We start from the raw sequence: 18,738 nt of genomic DNA on the forward strand, positions 1-18,738 counted from the left end.
GGGGGTTTGAAATTTTGACTTGTCTACTTAAAGATCACCAAAATCTGATAACAAGGTAAATTACGTCCCTGGGTGGGATTGAACCACCAGCCTTTTGGATAATAACCGAACACGCTAACTGATTGCGCCACAGAGACACTTTGCAAACGTACATTCTGACAAACGCTAATAAGCATTCATCTAGAACGTTTCCTAGAAAAACTTTAAAAAGTCAATAATCAGGAGAGTTTTTGTAAGATGTTTCTTCCATCAATCAACGAAGAACATTCAAGCTGATTTCTTGCAGCAGCTGGGCACTGTAACAGCTCCAGAGCTGCTCTGTAAGGCAACTAAAAGGGTGTGGGCCCTGCAGCACTACCTGAAGTTCGCATTGTGCGTTGGAAGGCACAAAGTAAGCAGACGGGAGAAGTCAGGATAGTGCGCAAGGGCATAGAAGGGAGCGGCTCAAGAAAAGAGAAGTGGAAACAGACAGCAAATTAGGCTGGAGAGAGCCCTGAGACAAAGAGATCTGAATTATACGAGAGCCGACCAGGGGAAACACAAATTATGCAGTCGAGTTTCCCACATTTGGGGAAATCGCTGGAGCAGCGCACACAGAGTGCAATGGGTGAGCCTTGCCCTGGGAGAAGCACCTTCCTGATCATAGTATCTCACCTGGCAGGTAAGTAGGAGTTGGGCAAGAGCTGAGGAGGGTCGCTGCTCGGGCACCCCCCTGTCAAGTGAAGGAGATCCAACTGAGGCAGCACAAGAGAACTCTCGAAAGAAGAACAAGGCTAGAGGAAGATCTGAGACAAAGAAATCTGGCTTTTACCAGAGCTGACCAGAGGAAAGCACAAACACAGTCCCCCACTACCACAAATAATGCAGTCGAGTTTCCCACATTTGGGGAAATCACAGGGGTCAGCATACCCAGAATGCAATGAATGAACCTCACCCTGGGAGAACAATCTTCATGACCATGGTATCTCCTATACAAAATAAGTATGATTTGGGATAGGGCTGGGGAGGGCCGCTGCTCAGGCACATCTCTGTCAAGTAAAGGAGATTCAACTGAGGCAGCACAAGGGAACTCTCATCTGGGGACAACAACTGCAGGGAGAACACATATTTTCAGATGAACATGGGAGGGCAGAAGGCTGCCTAATACTGAAGCACCCCCAAACAACAAACCAAATGCAACAACTAGTACAAGCATTCCTGGGGGAAGGCCTGCAGCAGATGGATTTGCATATGGTGATGTCATCCAAGCAGTGGGTCAAAGTTGGCTTCAACCCTCGTCTGCATATGAAAAGAGAAAAGGGGCGTGCAGGGCATGGCGGCCTTTTGCGGCGCTTGGATGACCCCTAGTTCGCATTAAACACCTCCACCCTACTTCGGTGTGGGGCTCATGTTGGCTATGCCCCAGCCCCTGAAGCATTCAAGCTGATTACTTGCAGCAGCTGGGCACTGTAATAGCTCCAGAGCTGCTCTGTAAGGCAAGTAAAAGGGTGTGGGCCCTGCAGCACTACCTGTAGTTCGCATTGTGCGTTGGAAGGCACAAAGTAAGCAGATGGGAGAAGTCAAGATAGTGCGCAAGGGCATAGAAGGGAGCGGCTCAAGAAAAGAGAAGTGGAAACAGACAGCAAACTAGGCTGGAGAAAGACCTGAGACAAAGAGATCTGAATTATACGAGAGCCGACCAGAGGAAACACAAATTATGCAGTCAAGTTTCCCACATTTGGGGAAATCGCAGGAGCAGCACACCCAGAGTGCAATGGGTGAGCCTTGCCCTGGGAGAAGCACCTTCCTGATCATAGTATCTCACCTGGCAGGTAAGTAGGAGTTGGGCTAGAGCTGGGGAGGGTCGCTGCTCGGGCACCCCCCTGTCAAGTGAAGGAGATCCAACTGAGGCAGCACAAGGGAACTCTCGAAAGAAGAACAAGGCTAGAGGAAGATCTGAGACAAAGAAATCTGACTTTTACCAGAGCTGAGCAGAGGAAAGCACAAACACAGTCCCCCACTACCACAAATAATGCAGTCGAGTTTCCCACATTTGGGGAAATCACAGGGGTCAGCATACCCAGAATGCAATGAATGAACCTCACCCTGGGAGAACAATCTTCATGACCATGGTATCTCCTATGCAAAATAAGTATGATTTGGGATAGGGCTGGGGAGGGCCGCTGCTCAGGCACATCTCTGTCAAGTAAAGGAGATTCAACTGAGGCAGCACAAGGGAACTCTCATCTGGGGACAACAACTGCAGGGAGAACACATATTTTCAGATGAACATGGGAGGGCAGAAGGCTGCCTAATACTGAAGCACCCCCAAACAACAAACCAAAGGCAACAACTAGTGCAAGCATTCCTGGGGGAAGGCCTGCAGCATATTGATTTGCATATGGTAATGCCATCCAAGCAGTGGGTCAAAGTTGGCTTCAACCCTCGTCTGCATATGAAAAGAGAAAAGGGGCGTGCAGGGCATGGCGGCCTTTTGCGGCGCTTGGGTGACCCTTAGTTCGCATTAAACACCCCCACCCTCCTTCGGTGTGGGGCTCATGTTGGCAATGCCCCAGCCCCTGAAGCATTCAAGCTGATTTCTTGCAGCAGCTGGGCACTGTAACAGCTCCAGAGCTGCTCTGTGAGGCAAGTAAAAGGGTGTGGGCCCTGCAGCACTACCTGTAGTTTGCATTGTGTGTTGGAAGGCACAAAGTAAGCAGACGGGAGAAGTCAGGATAGTGCGCAAGGGCATAGAAGGGAGCGGCTCAAGAAAAGAGAAGTGGAAACAGACAGCAAACTAGGCTGGAGAGAGACCTGAGACAAAGAGATCTGAATTATACGAGAGCCGACCAGGGGAAACACAAATTATGCAGTCAAGTTTCCCACATTTGGGGAAATCACAGGGGCAGCACACCCAGAGTGCAATGGGTGAGCCTTGCCCTGGGAGAAGCACCTTCATGATCATAGTATCTCACCTGGCAGGTAAGTAGGAGTTGGGCTAGAGCTGCGAAGGGTCGCTGCTCGGGTACCCCCCTGTCAAGTGAAGGAGATCCAACTGAGGCAGCACAAGGGAACTCTCGAAAGAGGAACAAGGCTAGAGGAAGATCTGAGACAAAGAAATCTGATTTTTACCAGAGTTGACCAGAAGAAAGCACAAACACAGTCCCCCACTACCACAAATAATGCAGTTAAGTTTCCCACATTTGGGGAAATCACAGGGGTCAGCATACCCAGAATGCAATGAATGAACCTCACCCTGGGAGAACAATCTTCATGACCATGGTATCTCCTATGCAAAATAAGTATGATTTGGGATAGGGCTGGGGAGGGCCGCTGCTCAGGCACATCTCTGTCAAGTAAAGGAGATTCAACTGAGGCAGCACAAGGGAACTCTCATCTGGGGACAACAACTGCAGGGAGAACACATATTTTCAGATGAACATGGGAGGGCAGAAGGCTGCCTAATACTGAAGCACCCCCAAACAACAAACCAAATGCAACAACTAGTGCAAGCATTCCTGGGGGAAGGCCTGCAGCAGATGGATTTGCATATGGTGATGTCATCCAAGCAGTGGGTCAAAGTTGGCTTCAACCCTCGTCTGCATATGGAAAAAAAAAAGGGATGTGCAGGGCATGGCGTCCTTTTGTGGCGCTTGGATGACCCCTAATTCGCATTAAACATCTCCACCCTCCTTCGGTGTGGGGCTCATGTTGGCTATGCCCCAGCCCCTGAAGCATTCAAGATGATTTCTTGCAGCAGCTGGGCACTGTAACAGCTCCAGAGCTGCTCTGTAAAGCATGTAAAAGGGTGTGGGCCCTGCAGCACTACCTGTAGTATGCATTGTGCGTTGGAAGGCACAAAGTAAGCAGACGGGAGAGGTCAGGATAGTGCGCAAGGGCATAGAAGGGAGCGGCTCAAGAAAAGAGAAGTGGAAACAGACAGCAAACTAGGCTGGAGAAAGACCTGAGACAGAGATCTGAATTATATGAGAGCCGACCAGAGGAAACACAAATTATGCAGTCAAGTGTCCCACATTTGGGGAAATCGCAGGAGCAGCACACCCAAAGTGCAATGGGTGAGCCTTGCCCTGGGAGAAGCACCTTCCTGATCATAGTATCTCACCTGGCAGGTAAATAGGAGTTGGGCTAGAGCTGGGGAGGGTCGCTGCTCGTGCACCCCCCTGTCAAGTGAAGGAGATCCAACTGAGGCAGCACAAGGAAACTCTCGAAAGAAGAACAAGGCTAGAGGAAGATCTGAGACAAAGAAATCTGACTTTTACCAGAGCTGACCAGAGGAAAGCACAAACACAGTCCCCCACTACCTCAAATAATGCAGTTGAGTTTCCCACATTTGGGGAAATCACAGGGGTCAGCATACCCAGAATGCAATTAATGAACCTCACCCTGGGAGAACAATCTTCATGACCATGGTATCTCCTATGCAAAATAAGTATGATTTGGGATAGGGCTGGGGAGGGCCGCTGCTCAGGCACATCTCTGTCAAGTAAAGGAGATTCAACTGAGGCAGCACAAGGGAACTCTCATCTGGGGACAACAACTGCAGGGAGAACACATATTTTCAGATGAACATGGGAGGGCAGAAGGCTGCCTAATACTGAAGCACCCCCAAACAACAAACCAAATGCAACAACTAGTGCAAGCATTCCTGGGGGAAGGCCTGCAGCAGATTGATTTGCATATGGTAATGCCATCCAAGCAGTGGGTCAAAGTTGGCTTCAACCCTCGTCTGCATATCAAAAAAGAGAAAAGGGGCGTGCAGGGCATGGCGGCCTTTTGCGGCGCTTGGATGACCCCTAGTTCGCATTAAACACCTCCACCCTCCTTCGGTGTGGGGCTCATGTTGGCTATGCCCCAGCCCCTGAAGCATTCAAGCTGATTTCTTGCAGCAGCTGGGCACTGTAACAGCTCCAGAGCTGCTCTGTAAGGCAAGTAAAAGGGTGTGGGCCCTGCAGCACTACCTGTAGTTTGCATTGTGCATTGGAAGGCACAAAGTAAGCAGACGGGAGAAGTCAGGATAGTGCACAAGGGCATAGAAGGGAGCGGCTCAAGAAAAGAGAAGGGGAAACAGACAGCAAACTAGGCTGGAGAGAGACCTGAGACAAAGAGATCTGAATTATACGAGAGCCGACCAGGGGAAACACAAATTATGCAGTCAAGTGTCCCACATTTGGGGAAATTGCAGGTGTAGCACACCCAGAGTGCAATGGGTGAGCCTTGCCCTGGGAGAAGCACCTTCATGATCATAGTATCTCACCTGGCAGGTAAGTAGGAGTTGGGCTAGAGCTGGGGAGGGTCGATGCTCGGGCACCCCCCTGTCAAGTGAAGGAGATCCAACTGAGGCAGCACAAGGGAACTCTTGAAAGAGGAACAAGGCTAGAGGAAGATCTGAGACAAAGAAATCTGACTTTTACCAGAGCTGACCAGAGGAAAGCACAAACACAGTCCCCCTCTACCACAAATAATGCAGTCGAGTTTCCCACATTTGGGGAAATCACAGGGGTCAGCATACCCAGAATGCAATGAATGAACCTCACCCTGGGAGAACAATCTTCATGACCATGGTATCTCCTATGCAAAATAAGTATGATTTGGGATAGGGCTGGGGAGGGCCGCTGCTCAGGCACATCTCTGTCAAGTAAAGGAGATTCAACTGAGGCAGCACAAGGGAACTCTCATCTGGGGACAACAACTGCAGGGAGAACACATATTTTCAGATGAACATGGGAGGGCAGAAGGCTGCCTAATACTGAAGCACCCCCAAACAACAAACCAAATGCAACAACTAGTACAAGCATTCCTGGGGGAAGGCCTGCAGCAGATGGATTTGCATATGGTGATGTCATCCAAGCAGTGGGTCAAAGTTGGCTTCAACCCTCGTCTGCATATGAAAAGAAAAAAGGGATGTGCAGGGCATGGCGTCCTTTTGTGGCGCTTGGATGACCCTTAATTCGCATTAAACATCTCCACCCTCCTTCGGTGTGGGGCTCATGTTGGCTATGACCCAGCCCCTGAAGCATTCAAGATGATTTCTTGCAGCAGCTGGGCACTGTAACAGCTCCAGAGCTGTTCTGTAAAGCATGTAAAAGGGTGTGGGCCCTGCAGCACTACCTGTAGTATGCATTGTGCGTTGGAAGGCACAAAGTAAGCAGACGGGAGAGGTCAGGATAGTGCGCAAGGGCATAGAAGGGAGCGGCTCAAGAAAAGAGAAGTGGAAACAGACAGCAAACTAGGCTGGAGAAAGACCTGAGACAAAGAGATCTGAATTATACGAGAGCCGACCAGAGGAAACACAAATTATGCAGTCAAGTTTCCCACATTTGGGGAAATCGCAGGAGCAGCACACCCAGAGTGCAATGGGTGAGCCTTGCCCTGGGAGAAGCACCTTCCTGATCATAGTATCTCACCTGGCAGGTAAGTAGGAGTTGGGCTAGAGCTGGGGAGGGTCGCTGCTCGGGCACCCCCCTGTCAAGTGAAGGAGATCCAACTGAGGCAGCACAAGGGAACTCTCGAAAGAAGAACAAGGCTTGAGGAAGATCTGAGACAAAGAAATCTGACTTTTACCAGAGCTGAGCAGAGGAAAGCACAAACACAGTCCCCCACTACCACAAATAATGCAGTCGAGTTTCCCACATTTGGGGAAATCACAGGGGTCAGCATACCCAGAATGCAATGAATGAACCTCACCCTGGGAGAACAATCTTCATGACCATGGTATCTCCTATGCAAAATAAGTATGATTTGGGATAGGGCTGGGGAGGGCCGCTGCTCAGGCACATCTCTGTCAAGTAAAGGAGATTCAACTGAGGCAGCACAAGGGAACTCTCATCTGGGGACAACAACTGCAGGGAGAACACATATTTTCAGATGAACATGGGAGGGCAGAAGGCTGCCTAATACCGAAGCACCCCCAAACAACAAACCAAATGCAACAACTAGTGCAAGCATTCCTGGGGGAAGGCCTGCAGCAGATTGATTTGCATATGGTAATGCCATCCAAGCAGTGGGTCAAAGTTGGCTTCAACCCTCGTCTGCATATGAAAAGAGAAAAGGGGCGTGCAGGGCATGGCGGCCTTTTGCGGCGCTTGGGTGACCCTTAGTTCGCATTAAACACCTCCACCCTCCTTCGGTGTGGGGCTCATGTTGGCAATGCCCCAGCCCCTGAAGCATTCAAGCTGATTTCTTGCAGCAGCTGGGTACTGTAACAGCTCCAGAGCTGCTCTGTGAGGCAAGTAAAAGGGTGTGGGCCCTGCAGCACTACCTGTAGTTTGCATTGTGTGTTGGAAGGCACAAAGTAAGCAGACGGGAGAAGTCAGGATAGTGCGCAAGGGCATAGAAGGGAGCGGCTCAAGAAAAGAGAAGTGGAAACAGACAGCAAACTAGGCTGGAGAGAGACCTGAGACAAAGAGATCTGAATTATACGAGAGACGACCAGGGTAAACACAAATTATGCAGTCAAGTTTCCCACATTTGGGGAAATCACAGGGGCAGCACACCCAGAGTGCAATGGGTGAGCCTTGCCCTGGGAGAAGCACCTACATGATCATAGTATCTCACCTGGCAGGTAAGTAGGAGTTGGGCTAGAGCTGGGGAGGGTCGCTGCTCGGGTACCCCCCTGTCAAGTGAAGGAGATCCAACTGAGGCAGCACAAGGGAACTCTCGAAAGAGGAACAAGGCTAGAGGAAGATCTGAGACAAAGAAATCTGATTTTTACCAGAGTTGACCAGAAGAAAGCACAAACACAGTCCCCCACTACCACAAATAATGCTGTCGAGTTTCCCACATTTGGGGAAATCACAGGGGTCAGCATACCCAGAATGCAATGAATGAACCTCACCCTGGGAGAACAATCTTCATGACCATGGTATCTCCTATGCAAAATAAGTATGATTTGGGATAGGGCTGGGGAGGGCCGCTGCTCAGGCACATCTCTGTCAAGTAAAGAAGATTCAACTGAGGCAGCACAAGGGAACTCTCATCTGGGGACAACAACTGCAGGGAGAACACATATTTTCAGATGAACATGGGAGGGCAGAAGGCTGCCTAATACTGAAGCACCCCCAAACAACAAACCAAATGCAACAACTAGTGCAAGCATTCCTGGGGGAAGGCCTGCAGCAGATGGATTTGCATATGGTGATGTCATCCAAGCAGTGGGTCAAAGTTGGCTTCAACCCTCGTCTGCATATGAAAAGAAAAAAGGGATGTGCAGGGCATGGTGTCCTTTTGTGGCGCTTGGATGACCCCTCCTTCGGTGTGGGGCTCATGTTGGCTATGCCCCAGCCCCTGAAGCATTCAAGATGATTTCTTGCAGCAGCTGGGCACTGTAACAGCTCCAGAGTTGCTCTGTAAAGCATGTAAAAGGGTGTGGGCCCTGCAGCACTACCTGTAGTATGCATTGTGCGTTGGAAGGCACAAAGTAAGCAGACGGGAGAGGTCAGGATAGTGCGCAACTGCATAGAAGGGAGCGGCTTAAGAAAAGAGAAGTGGAAACAGACAGCAAACTAGGCTGGAGAAAGACCTGAGACAAAGAGATCTGAATTATATGAGAGCCGACCAGAGGAAACACAAATTATGCAGTCAAGTGTCCCACATTTGGGGAAATCGCAGGAGCAGCACACCCAGAGTGCAATGGATGAGCCTTGCCCTGGGAGAAGCACCTTCCTGATCATAGTATCTCACCTGGCAGGTAAATAGGAGTTGGGCTAGAGCTGGGGAGGGTCGCTGCTCGTGCACCCCCCTGTCAAGTGAAGGAGATCCAACTGAGGCAGCACAAGGGAACTCTCGAAAGAAGAACAAGGCTAGAGGAAGATCTGAGACAAAGAAATCTGACTTTTACCAGAGCTGACCAGAGGAAAGCACAAACACAGTCCCCCACTACCACAAATAATGCAGTCGAGTTTCCCACATTTGGGGAAATCACAGGGGTCAGCATACCCAGAATGCAATGAATGAACCTCACCCTGGGAGAACAATCTTCATGACCATGGTATCTCCTATGCAAAATAAGTATGATTTGGGATACGGCTGGGGAGGGCCGCTGCTCAGGCACATCTCTGTCAAGTAAAGGAGATTCAACTGAGGCAGCACAAGGGAACTCTCATCTGGGGACAACAACTGCAGGGAGAACACATATTTTCAGATGAACATGGGAGGGCAGAAGGCTGCCTAATACTGAAGCACCCCCAAACAACAAACCAAATGCAACAACTAGTGCAAGCATTCCTGGGGGAAGGCCTGCAGCAGATTGATTTGCATATGGTAATGCCATCCAAGCAGTGGGTCAAAGTTGGCTTCAACCCTCGTCTGCATATGAAAAGAGAAAAGGGGCGTGCAGGGCATGGCGGCCTTTTGCGGCGCTTGGGTGACCCTTAGTTCGCATTAAACACCTCCACCCTCCTTCGGTGTGGGGCTCATGTTGGCTATGCCCCAGCCCCTGAAGCATTCAAGCTGATTTCTTGCAGCAGCTGGGCACTGTAACAGCTCCAGAGCTGCTCTGTAAGGCAAGTAAAAGGGTGTGGGCCCTGCAGCACTACCTGTAGTTTGCATTGTGCATTGTAAGGCACAAAGTAAGCAGACGGGAGAAGTCAGGATAGTGCGCAAGGGCATAGAAGGGAGCGGCTCAAGAAAAGAGAAGTGGAAATAGACAGCAAACTAGGCTGGAGAGAGACCTGAGACAAAGAGATCTGAATTATACGAGAGCCGACAAGGGGAAACACAAATTATGCAGTCAAGTGTCCCACATTTGGGGAAATTGCAGGAGCAGCACACCCAGAGTGCAATGGGTGAGCCTTGCCCTGGGAGAAGCACCTTCATGATCATAGTATCTCACCTGGCAGGTAAATAGGAGTTGGGCTAGAGCTGGGGAGGGTCGCTGCTCGGGCACCCCCCTGTCAAGTGAAGGAGATCCAACTGAGGCAGCACAAGGGAACTCTCGAAAGACGAACAAGGCTAGAGGAAGATCTGAGACAAAGAAATCTGACTTTTACCAGAGCTGACCAGAGGAAAGCACAAACACAGTCCCCCTCTACCACAAATAATGCAGTCGAGTTTCCCACATTTGGGGAAATCACAGGGGTCAGCATACCCAGAATGCAATGAATGAACCTCACCCTGGGAGAACAATCTTCATGACCATGGTATCTCCTATGCAAAATAGGTATGATTTGGGATAGGGCTGGGGAGGGCCGCTGCTCAGGCACATCTCTGTCAAGTAAAGAAGATTCAACTGAGGCAGCACAAGGGAACTCTCATCTGGGGACAACAACTGCAGGGAGAACACATATTTTCAGATGAACATGGGAGGGCAGAAGGCTGCCTAATACTGAAGCACCCCCAAACAACAAACCAAATGCAACAACTAGTGCAAGCATTCCTGGGGGAAGGCCTGCAGCAGATTGATTTGCATATGGTGATGTCATCCAAGCAGTGGGTCAAAGTTGGCTTCAACCCTCGTCTGCATATGAAAAGAAAAAAGGGATGTGCAGGGCATGGTGTCCTTTTGTGGCGCTTGGATGACCCCTCCTTCGGTGTGGGGCTCATGTTGGCTATGCCCCAGCCCCTGAAGCATTCAAGATGATTTCTTGCAGCAGCTGGGCACTGTAACAGCTCCAGAGTTGCTCTGTAAAGCATGTAAAAGGGTGTGGGCCCTGCAGCACTACCTGTAGTATGCATTGTGCGTTGGAAGGCACAAAGTAAGCAGACGGGAGAGGTCAGGATAGTGCGCAACTGCATAGAAGGGAGCGGCTTAAGAAAAGAGAAGTGGAAACAGACAGCAAACTAGGCTGGAGAAAGACCTGAGACAAAGAGATCTGAATTATATGAGAGCCGACCAGAGGAAACACAAATTATGCAGTCAAGTGTCCCACATTTGGGGAAATCGCAGGAGCAGCACACCCAGAGTGCAATGGATGAGCCTTGCCCTGGGAGAAGCACCTTCCTGATCATAGTATCTCACCTGGCAGGTAAATAGGAGTTGGGCTAGAGCTGGGGAGGGTCGCTGCTCGTGCACCCCCCTGTCAAGTGAAGGAGATCCAACTGAGGCAGCACAAGGGAACTCTCGAAAGAAGAACAAGGCTAGAGGAAGATCTGAGACAAAGAAATCTGACTTTTACCAGAGCTGACCAGAGGAAAGCACAAACACAGTCCCCCACTACCACAAATAATGCAGTCGAGTTTCCCACATTTGGGGAAATCACAGGGGTCAGCATACCCAGAATGCAATGAATGAACCTCTCCCTGGGAGAACAATCTTCATGACCATGGTATCTCCTATGCAAAATAAGTATGATTTGGGATAGGGCTGGGGAGGGCCGCTGCTCAGGCACATCTCTGTCAAGTAAAGGAGATTCAACTGAGGCAGCACAAGGGAACTCTCATCTGGGGACAACAACTGCAGGGAGAACACATATTTTCAGATGAACATGGGAGGGCAGAAGGCTGCCTAATACTGAAGCACCCCCAAACAACAAACCAAATGCAACAACTAGTGCAAGCATTCCTGGGGGAAGGCCTGCAGCAGATTGATTTGCATATGGTAATGCCATCCAAGCAGTGGGTCAAAGTTGGCTTCAACCCTCGTCTGCATATGAAAAGAGAAAAGGGGCGTGCAGGGCATGGCGGCCTTTTGCGGCGCTTGGATGACCCTTAGTTCGCATTAAACACCTCCACCCTCCTTCGGTGTGGGGCTCATGTTGGCTATGCCCCAGCCCCTGAAGCATTCAAGCTGATTTCTTGCAGCAGCTGGGCACTGTAACAGCTCCAGAGCTGCTCTGTAAGGCAAGTAAAAGGGTGTGGGCCCTGCAGCACTACCTGTAGTTTGCATTGTGCATTGTAAGGCACAAAGTAAGCAGACGGGAGAAGTCAGGATAGTGCGCAAGGGCATAGAAGGGAGCGGCTCAAGAAAAGAGAAGTGGAAATAGACAGCAAACTAGGCTGGAGAGAGACCTGAGACAAAGAGATCTGAATTATACGAGAGCCGACAAGGGGAAACACAAATTATGCAGTCAAGTGTCCCACATTTGGGGAAATTGCAGGAGCAGCACACCCAGAGTGCAATGGGTGAGCCTTGCCCTGGGAGAAGCACCTTCATGATCATAGTATCTCACCTGGCAGGTAAATAGGAGTTGGGCTAGAGCTGGGGAGGGTCGCTGCTTGGGCACCCCCCTGTCAAGTGAAGGAGATCCAACTGAGGCAGCACAAGGGAACTCTCGAAAGAGGAACAAGGCTAGAGGAAGATCTGAGACAAAGAAATCTGACTTTTACCAGAGCTGACCAGAGGAAAGCACAAACACAGTCCCCCTCTACCACAAATAATGCAGTCGAGTTTCCCACATTTGGGGAAATCACAGGGGTCAGCATACCCAGAATGCAATGAATGAACCTCACCCTGGGAGAACAATCTTCATGACCATGGTATCTCCTATGCAAAATAGGTATGATTTGGGATAGGGCTGGGGAGGGCCGCTGCTCAGGCACATCTCTGTCAAGTAAAGGAGATTCAACTGAGGCAGCACAAGGGAACTCTCATCTGGGGACAACAACTGCAGGGAGAACACATATTTTCAGATGAACATGGGAGGGCAGAAGGCTGCCTAATACTGAAGCACCCCCAAACAACAAACCAAATGCAACTACTAGTACAAGCATTCCTGGGGGAAGGTCTGCAGAAGACGGATTTGCATACAGTGATGTCATCCAAGCAGTGGGCCAAAGTTGGCTGGAACCCTCATCTGCATATGAAAAGAGAAAAGGGGTATGCAGGGCATGGCGGCCTTTTGCGGCGCTTGGATGACCCTTAGTTCGCATTAAACACCCCCACCCTCCTTCGGTGTGGGGCTCATGTTGGCAATGCCCCAGCCCCTGAAGCATTCCAGCTGATTTCTTGCAGCAGCTGGGCACTGTAACAGCTCCAGAGCTGCTCTGTAAGGCAACTAAAAGGGTGTGGGCCCTGCAGCACTACCTGTAGTTCGCATTGTGCGTTGGAAGGCACAAAGTAAGCAGACGGGAGAAGTCAGGATAGTGCGCAAGGGCATAGAAGGGAGCAGCTCAAGAAAAGAGAAGTGGAAACAGACAGCAAACTAGGCTGGAGAGAGACCTGAGACAAAGAGATCTGAATTATACGAGAGCCGACCAGAGGAAACACAAATTATGCAATCAAGTGTCCCACATTTGGGGAAATCGCAGGAGCAGCACACCCAGAGTGCAATGGGTGAGCCTTGCCCTGGGAGAAGCACCTTCCTGATCATAGTATCTCACCTGGCAGGTAAGTAGGAGTTGGGCTAGAGCTGGGGAGGGTCGCTGCTCGGGCACCCCCCTGTCAAGTGAAGGAGATCCAACTGAGGCAGCACAAGGGAACTCTCGAAAGAAGAACAAGGCTAGAGGAAGATCTGAGACAAAGAAATCTGACTTTTACCAGAGCTGACCAGAGCAAAGCACAAACACAGTCCCCCACTACCACAAATAATGCAGTCGAGTTTCCCACATTTGGGGAAATCACAGGGGTCAGCATACCCAGAATGCAATGAATGAACCTCTCCCTGGGAGAACAATCTTCATGACCATGGTATCTCCTATGCAAAATAAGTATGATTTGGGATAGGGCTGGGGAGGGCCGCTGCTCAGGCATATCTCTGTCAAGTAAAGGAGATTCAACTGAGGCAGCACAAGGGAACTCTCATCTGGGGACAACAACTGCAGGGAGAACACATATTTTCAAATGAACATGGGAGGGCAGAAGGCTGCCTAATACTGAAGCACCCCCAAACAACAAACCAAATGCAACAACTAGTACAAGCATTCCTGGGGGAAGGTCTGCAGAAGACGGATTTGCATACAGTGATGTCATCCAAGCAGTGGGCCAAAGTTGGCTGGAACCCTCATCTGCATATGAAAAGAGAAAAGGGGTATGCAGGGCATGGCGGCCTTTTGCGGCGCTTGGATGACCCTTAGTTCGCATTAAACACCCCCACCCTCCTTCGGTGTGGGGCTCATATTGGCAATGCCCCAGCATTCAAGCTGATTTCTTGCAGCAGCTTGGCACTGTAACAGCTCCAGAGCTGCTCTGTAAGGCAAGTAAAAGGTTGTGGGCCCTGCAGCACTACCTGTAGTTTGCATTGTGCATTGGAAGGCACAAAGTAAGCAGACAGGAGTAGAAGTCAGGATAGTGCACAAGGGTATAGAAGGGAGGGGCTCAAAAAAAAAGAAGTGGAAACAGACAGCAAACTAGGCTGGAGAGAGACCTTAGACAAAGAGATCTGAATTATATGAAAGCCGACCAGTGGAAACACAAATTATGCCGTCAAGTTTCCCACATTTGGGGAAATCACAGGGGCAGCACACCCAGAGTGCAATGGATGAGCCTTGCCCTGGGAGAAGCACCTTCATGATCATAGTATCTCACCTGGCAGGTAAGTAGGAGTTGGGCTAGAGCTGGGGAGGGTCGCTGCTCGGGCACCCCCCTGTCAAGTGAAGGAGATCCAACTGAGGCAGCACAAGGGAACTCTCGAAAGAAGAACAAGGCTAGAGGAAGATCTGAGACAAAGAAATCTGACTTTTACCAGAGCTGACCAGAGGAAAGCACAAACACAGTCCCCCACTACCACAAATAATGCAGTCGAGTTTCCCACATTTGGGGAAATCACAGGGGTCAGCATACCCAGAATGCAATGAATGAACCTCACCCTGGGAGAACAATCTTCATGACCATGGTATCTCCTATGCAAAATAAGTATGATTTGGGATAGGGCTGGGGAGGGCTGCTGCTCAGGCACATCTCTGTCAAGTAAAGGAGATTCAACTGAGGCAGCACAAGGGAACTCTCATCTAGGGACAACAACTGCAGGGAGAACACATATTTTCAGATGAACATGGGAGGGCAGAAGGCTGCCTAATACTGAAGCACCCCCAAACAACAAACCAAATGCAACAACTAGTGCAAGCATTCCTGGGGGAAGGCCTGCAGCAGATGGATTTGCATATGGTGATGTCATCCAAGCAGTGGGTCAAAGTTGGCTTCAACCCTCGTCTGCATATGAAAAGAGAAAAGGGGCGTGCAGGGAATGGCGGCCTTTTGCGGCGCTTGGATGACCCCTAGTTCGCATTAAACACCTCCACCCTCCTTCGGTGTGGGGCTCATGTTGGCTATGCCCCAGCCCCTGAAGCATTCAAGCTGATTTCTTGCAGCAGCTGGGCACTGTAACAGCTCCAGAGCTGCTCTGTAAGGCAAGTAAAAGAGTGTGGGCCCTGCAGCACTACCTGTAGTTCGCATTGTGCGTTGGAAGGCACAAAGTAAGCAGACGGGAGAAGTCAGGATAGTGCGCAAGGGCATAGAAGGGAGCGGCTCAAGAAAAGAGAAGTGGAAACAGACAGCAAACTAGGCTGGAGAGAGACCTGAGACAAAGAGATCTGAATTATACGAGAGCCGACCAGAGGAAACACAAATTATGCAGTCAAGTGTCCCACATTTGGGGAAATCGCAGGAGCAGCACACCCAGAGTGCAATGGGTGAGCCTTGCCCTGGGAGAAGCACCTTCCTGATCATAGTATCTCACCTGGCAGGTAAGTAGGAGTTGGGCTAGAGCTGGGGAGGGTCGCTGCTCGGGCACCCCCCTGTCAAGTGAAGGAGATCCAACTGAGGCAGCACAAGGGAACTCTCGAAAGAAGAACAAGGCTAGAGGAAGATCTGAGACAAAGAAATCTGACTTTTACCAGAGCTGACCAGAGGAAAGCACAAACACAGTCCCCCACTACCACAAATAATGCAGTCGAGTTTCCCACATTTGGGGAAATCACAGGGGTCAGCATACCCAGAATGCAATGAATGAACCTCACCCTGGGAGAACAATCTTCATGACCATGGTATCTCCTATGCAAAATAAGTATGATTTGGGATAGGGCTGGGGAGGGCCGCTGCTCAGGCACATCTCTGTCAAGTAAAGGAGATTCAACTGAGGCAGCACAAGGGAACTCTCATCTGGGGACAACAACTGCAGGGAGAACACATATTTTCAGATGAACATGGGAGGGCAGAAGGCTGCCTAATACTGAAGCACCCCCAAACAACAAACCAAATGCAACAACTAGTGCAAGCATTCCTGGGGGAAGGCCTGCAGCAGATTGATTTGCATATGGTAATGCCATCCAAGCAGTGGGTCAAAGTTGGCTTCAACCCTCGTCTGCATATGAAAAGAGAAAAGGGGCGTGCAGGGCATGGCGGCCTTTTGCGGCGCTTGGATGACCCCTAGTTCGCATTAAACACCTCCACCCTCCTTCGGTGTGGGGCTCATGTTGGCTATGCCCCAGCCCCTGAAGCATTCAAGCTGATTTCTTGCAGCAGCTGGGCACTGTAACAGCCCCAGAGCTGCTCTGTAAGGCAAGTAAAAGGGTGTGGGCCCTGCAGTACTACCTGTAGTTTGCATTGTGCAATGGAAAGCACAAAGTAAGCAGACGGGAGAAGTCAGGATAGTGCGCAAGGGCATAGAAGGGAGCGGCTCAAGAAAAGAGAAGTGGAAACAGACAGCAAACTAGGCTGGAGAGAGACCTGAGACAAAGAGATCTGAATTATACGAGAGCCGACCAGGGGAAACACAAATTATGCAGTCAAGTTTCCCACATTTGGGGAAATCGCAGGAGCAGCACACCCAGAGTGCAATGGGTGAGCCTTGCCCTGGGAGAAGCACCTTCATGATCATAGTATCTCACCTGGCAGGTAAGTAGGAGTTGGGCTAGAGCTGGGGAGGGTTGCTGCTCGGGTACCCCCCTGTCAAGTGAAGGAGATCCAACTGAGGCAGCGCAAGGGAACTCTAGAAAAAAGAACAAGGCTAGAGGAAGATCTGAGACAAAGAAATCTGACTTTTACCAGAGCTGACCAGAGGAAAGCACAAACACAGTCCCCCACTACCACAAATAATGCAGTCGAGTTTCCTACATTTGGGGAAATCATAGGGGTCAGCATACCCAGAATGCAATGAATGAACCTCACCCTGGGAGAACAATCTTCATGACCATGGTATCTCCTATGCAAAATAAGTATGATTTGGGATAGAGCTGGGGAGGGCCGCTGCTCAGGCACATCTCTGTCAAGTAAAGGAGATTCAACTGAGGCAGCACAAGGGAACTCTCATCTGGGGACAACAACTGCAGGGAGAACACATATTTTCAGATGAACATGGGAGGGCAGAAGGCTGCCTAATACTGAAGCACCCCCAAACAACAAACCAAATGCAACAACTAGTGCAAGCATTCTTGGGGGAAGGCCTGCAGCAGATGGATTTGCATATGGTGATGTCATCCAAGCAGTGGGTCAAAGTTGGCTTCAACCCTCGTCTGCATATGAAAAGAGAAAAGGGGCGTGCAGGGCATGGCGGCCTTTTGCGGCGCTTGGATGACCCCTAGTTCGCATTAAACACCTCCACCCTCCTTCGGTGTGGGGCTCATGTTGGCTATGCCCCAGCCCCTTAAGCATTCAAGCTGATTTCTTGCAGCAGCTGGGCACTGTAACAGCTCCAGAGCTGCTCTGTAAGGCAAGTAAAAGGGTCTCTGTGGCGCAATCAGTTAGTATGTACGGCTATTAACCAAAAGGTTGGTGGTTCAATCCCACCCAGGGACCTAATTGACCTTGTTATCAGATTTTGGTGATCTTAAAGTAGACAAGTCAAAATTTCAAACCCCCTGTTATGGTGTAGGGTACCTGGCCTTCTCTGATGTAATCAGAGTTAGATTTGATTCAGTAATTTTATAAAAACATCTAGGAAGCACAATTTAGCAGTGGGTTGCAGAGAAAAAGAAATATGCTGGCAAAAAAATCAAATTGCGTGATTAAACAGCTCTTCATTTTCTGGCTTTATTTTTATGCTAACAAATTTGTTCTCTGAAAAGTGTCCACAAGGCCAAGTCTCTGATTAACACCTTTGTAGGGATGGTTTTTCACCTATTACTAAATTAAACTTGCTTCATTGGAAAGGCAGCAAGATGCATCCTCATTTCAATGTCTACTGAAATAATACAGGTTGACACCAGGAAACATTAACGCCACTGCATCCTTGCTGCTTTCTCATGTGGAAGTCTGTTTAATGTGAAAACAAGGTGATATCTAATTAGCACACAGGTAAGAAATTACGAAAATCTTTATTTAAGGGTGAAGATGTTTCTCACAAAATTGTTGCCCCAATGCATCATTGAAATTCAAGCTGGAAAGATGATTTTAATATATCACTTGTACATTTTGTATTGCTCTTCTGGTGACAATGTAGTTTTTTTTGTCAATTACCATTTTAATAATAGGGTAAAGAAAATTAAGTGGATTTTTGAAAGAAAACTATACTGTCAATATACTATTAAAACAAATTAAAATGGTAAAAGTTATTGTACTTTAAGTAAAAATAAAAGAGCAAAAATATCAATCCCAGTTTTGATTACTTAAATTAACAAAAAAAAATGCATATAGCAAAGGATAGTTTCAATCTGCCTACCTCTGGGTTATGGGTCCAGCATGCTTCCATTGCAGTACTCTGCTGCACATGTAAGTGCAAGAGATCCCGAAGCACTCACTCATCATGGGAAAGTACCAATGTGTTTATTCATTAGTTGATGGAAGAAACATCTTACAAAAACTCTCCAGATTATTGATTTTTTAATGTTTTTCTAGGAAACGTTCTAGATGTATGCTTATTAGCCTTTGTCAGTATGTACTGTTTGCAAAGTGTCTCTGTGGCGCAATTGGTTAGTGTGTTCGGCTATTAA

The 18,738-nt window shown here is 49.2% G+C and overlaps 28 non-coding genes and 2 pseudogenes across 28 annotated transcripts; all 30 read right to left on the reverse strand.

Annotated features, from left to right (window-relative positions):
• Positions 1-506: 506 nt before the first annotated feature.
• On the reverse strand, positions 507-669 carry LOC135003827 (U1 spliceosomal RNA). The gene has a single exon (XR_010204711.1). It is a non-coding gene; the product is annotated as a U1 spliceosomal RNA (small nuclear RNA).
• Positions 670-821: 152 nt separating this feature from the next.
• Positions 822-985, reverse strand: LOC135003803 (U1 spliceosomal RNA). Its single transcript, XR_010204689.1, has one exon. It is a non-coding gene; the product is annotated as a U1 spliceosomal RNA (small nuclear RNA).
• Positions 986-1,656: 671 nt separating this feature from the next.
• LOC135003812 (U1 spliceosomal RNA) lies at positions 1,657-1,819 on the reverse strand. The gene has a single exon (XR_010204698.1). It is a non-coding gene; the product is annotated as a U1 spliceosomal RNA (small nuclear RNA).
• Positions 1,820-1,971: 152 nt separating this feature from the next.
• On the reverse strand, positions 1,972-2,135 carry LOC135003800 (U1 spliceosomal RNA). The gene has a single exon (XR_010204686.1). It is a non-coding gene; the product is annotated as a U1 spliceosomal RNA (small nuclear RNA).
• Positions 2,136-2,806: 671 nt separating this feature from the next.
• Positions 2,807-2,969, reverse strand: LOC135003816 (U1 spliceosomal RNA). The gene has a single exon (XR_010204702.1). It is a non-coding gene; the product is annotated as a U1 spliceosomal RNA (small nuclear RNA).
• Positions 2,970-3,121: 152 nt separating this feature from the next.
• LOC135003806 (U1 spliceosomal RNA) lies at positions 3,122-3,285 on the reverse strand. Its single transcript, XR_010204692.1, has one exon. It is a non-coding gene; the product is annotated as a U1 spliceosomal RNA (small nuclear RNA).
• A 669-nt stretch (positions 3,286-3,954) lies between these two features.
• LOC135003820 (U1 spliceosomal RNA) lies at positions 3,955-4,117 on the reverse strand. Its single transcript, XR_010204705.1, has one exon. It is a non-coding gene; the product is annotated as a U1 spliceosomal RNA (small nuclear RNA).
• A 152-nt stretch (positions 4,118-4,269) lies between these two features.
• LOC135003810 (U1 spliceosomal RNA) lies at positions 4,270-4,433 on the reverse strand. The gene has a single exon (XR_010204696.1). It is a non-coding gene; the product is annotated as a U1 spliceosomal RNA (small nuclear RNA).
• Positions 4,434-5,106: 673 nt separating this feature from the next.
• LOC135003819 (U1 spliceosomal RNA) lies at positions 5,107-5,269 on the reverse strand. The gene has a single exon (XR_010204704.1). It is a non-coding gene; the product is annotated as a U1 spliceosomal RNA (small nuclear RNA).
• A 152-nt stretch (positions 5,270-5,421) lies between these two features.
• Positions 5,422-5,585, reverse strand: LOC135003801 (U1 spliceosomal RNA). Its single transcript, XR_010204687.1, has one exon. It is a non-coding gene; the product is annotated as a U1 spliceosomal RNA (small nuclear RNA).
• Positions 5,586-6,256: 671 nt separating this feature from the next.
• Positions 6,257-6,419, reverse strand: LOC135003813 (U1 spliceosomal RNA). Its single transcript, XR_010204699.1, has one exon. It is a non-coding gene; the product is annotated as a U1 spliceosomal RNA (small nuclear RNA).
• A 152-nt stretch (positions 6,420-6,571) lies between these two features.
• Positions 6,572-6,735, reverse strand: LOC135003811 (U1 spliceosomal RNA). Its single transcript, XR_010204697.1, has one exon. It is a non-coding gene; the product is annotated as a U1 spliceosomal RNA (small nuclear RNA).
• Positions 6,736-7,406: 671 nt separating this feature from the next.
• LOC135003824 (U1 spliceosomal RNA) lies at positions 7,407-7,569 on the reverse strand. Its single transcript, XR_010204708.1, has one exon. It is a non-coding gene; the product is annotated as a U1 spliceosomal RNA (small nuclear RNA).
• A 152-nt stretch (positions 7,570-7,721) lies between these two features.
• Positions 7,722-7,885, reverse strand: LOC135003807 (U1 spliceosomal RNA). The gene has a single exon (XR_010204693.1). It is a non-coding gene; the product is annotated as a U1 spliceosomal RNA (small nuclear RNA).
• Positions 7,886-8,531: 646 nt separating this feature from the next.
• LOC135003825 (U1 spliceosomal RNA) lies at positions 8,532-8,694 on the reverse strand. Its single transcript, XR_010204709.1, has one exon. It is a non-coding gene; the product is annotated as a U1 spliceosomal RNA (small nuclear RNA).
• Positions 8,695-8,846: 152 nt separating this feature from the next.
• LOC135003823 (U1 spliceosomal RNA) lies at positions 8,847-9,010 on the reverse strand. Its single transcript, XR_010204707.1, has one exon. It is a non-coding gene; the product is annotated as a U1 spliceosomal RNA (small nuclear RNA).
• A 698-nt stretch (positions 9,011-9,708) lies between these two features.
• LOC135003821 (U1 spliceosomal RNA) lies at positions 9,709-9,844 on the reverse strand (annotated as a pseudogene).
• Positions 9,845-9,996: 152 nt separating this feature from the next.
• Positions 9,997-10,160, reverse strand: LOC135003804 (U1 spliceosomal RNA). Its single transcript, XR_010204690.1, has one exon. It is a non-coding gene; the product is annotated as a U1 spliceosomal RNA (small nuclear RNA).
• Positions 10,161-10,806: 646 nt separating this feature from the next.
• On the reverse strand, positions 10,807-10,969 carry LOC135003826 (U1 spliceosomal RNA). The gene has a single exon (XR_010204710.1). It is a non-coding gene; the product is annotated as a U1 spliceosomal RNA (small nuclear RNA).
• A 152-nt stretch (positions 10,970-11,121) lies between these two features.
• On the reverse strand, positions 11,122-11,285 carry LOC135003802 (U1 spliceosomal RNA). The gene has a single exon (XR_010204688.1). It is a non-coding gene; the product is annotated as a U1 spliceosomal RNA (small nuclear RNA).
• A 698-nt stretch (positions 11,286-11,983) lies between these two features.
• LOC135003822 (U1 spliceosomal RNA) lies at positions 11,984-12,119 on the reverse strand (annotated as a pseudogene).
• A 152-nt stretch (positions 12,120-12,271) lies between these two features.
• On the reverse strand, positions 12,272-12,435 carry LOC135003805 (U1 spliceosomal RNA). Its single transcript, XR_010204691.1, has one exon. It is a non-coding gene; the product is annotated as a U1 spliceosomal RNA (small nuclear RNA).
• Positions 12,436-13,106: 671 nt separating this feature from the next.
• On the reverse strand, positions 13,107-13,269 carry LOC135003818 (U1 spliceosomal RNA). Its single transcript, XR_010204703.1, has one exon. It is a non-coding gene; the product is annotated as a U1 spliceosomal RNA (small nuclear RNA).
• A 152-nt stretch (positions 13,270-13,421) lies between these two features.
• LOC135003809 (U1 spliceosomal RNA) lies at positions 13,422-13,585 on the reverse strand. Its single transcript, XR_010204695.1, has one exon. It is a non-coding gene; the product is annotated as a U1 spliceosomal RNA (small nuclear RNA).
• Positions 13,586-14,250: 665 nt separating this feature from the next.
• LOC135003828 (U1 spliceosomal RNA) lies at positions 14,251-14,413 on the reverse strand. Its single transcript, XR_010204712.1, has one exon. It is a non-coding gene; the product is annotated as a U1 spliceosomal RNA (small nuclear RNA).
• A 152-nt stretch (positions 14,414-14,565) lies between these two features.
• Positions 14,566-14,729, reverse strand: LOC135003829 (U1 spliceosomal RNA). Its single transcript, XR_010204713.1, has one exon. It is a non-coding gene; the product is annotated as a U1 spliceosomal RNA (small nuclear RNA).
• A 671-nt stretch (positions 14,730-15,400) lies between these two features.
• LOC135003815 (U1 spliceosomal RNA) lies at positions 15,401-15,563 on the reverse strand. The gene has a single exon (XR_010204701.1). It is a non-coding gene; the product is annotated as a U1 spliceosomal RNA (small nuclear RNA).
• A 152-nt stretch (positions 15,564-15,715) lies between these two features.
• LOC135003830 (U1 spliceosomal RNA) lies at positions 15,716-15,879 on the reverse strand. Its single transcript, XR_010204714.1, has one exon. It is a non-coding gene; the product is annotated as a U1 spliceosomal RNA (small nuclear RNA).
• A 671-nt stretch (positions 15,880-16,550) lies between these two features.
• Positions 16,551-16,713, reverse strand: LOC135003814 (U1 spliceosomal RNA). The gene has a single exon (XR_010204700.1). It is a non-coding gene; the product is annotated as a U1 spliceosomal RNA (small nuclear RNA).
• A 152-nt stretch (positions 16,714-16,865) lies between these two features.
• Positions 16,866-17,029, reverse strand: LOC135003808 (U1 spliceosomal RNA). Its single transcript, XR_010204694.1, has one exon. It is a non-coding gene; the product is annotated as a U1 spliceosomal RNA (small nuclear RNA).
• Positions 17,030-18,738: the final 1,709 nt, after the last annotated feature.

This window comes from Pseudophryne corroboree, unplaced genomic scaffold (genome assembly GCF_028390025.1).
Source record: "Pseudophryne corroboree isolate aPseCor3 unplaced genomic scaffold, aPseCor3.hap2 scaffold_1908, whole genome shotgun sequence".
In the NCBI taxonomy this organism is placed as follows: Eukaryota; Metazoa; Chordata; class Amphibia; order Anura; family Myobatrachidae; genus Pseudophryne; species Pseudophryne corroboree.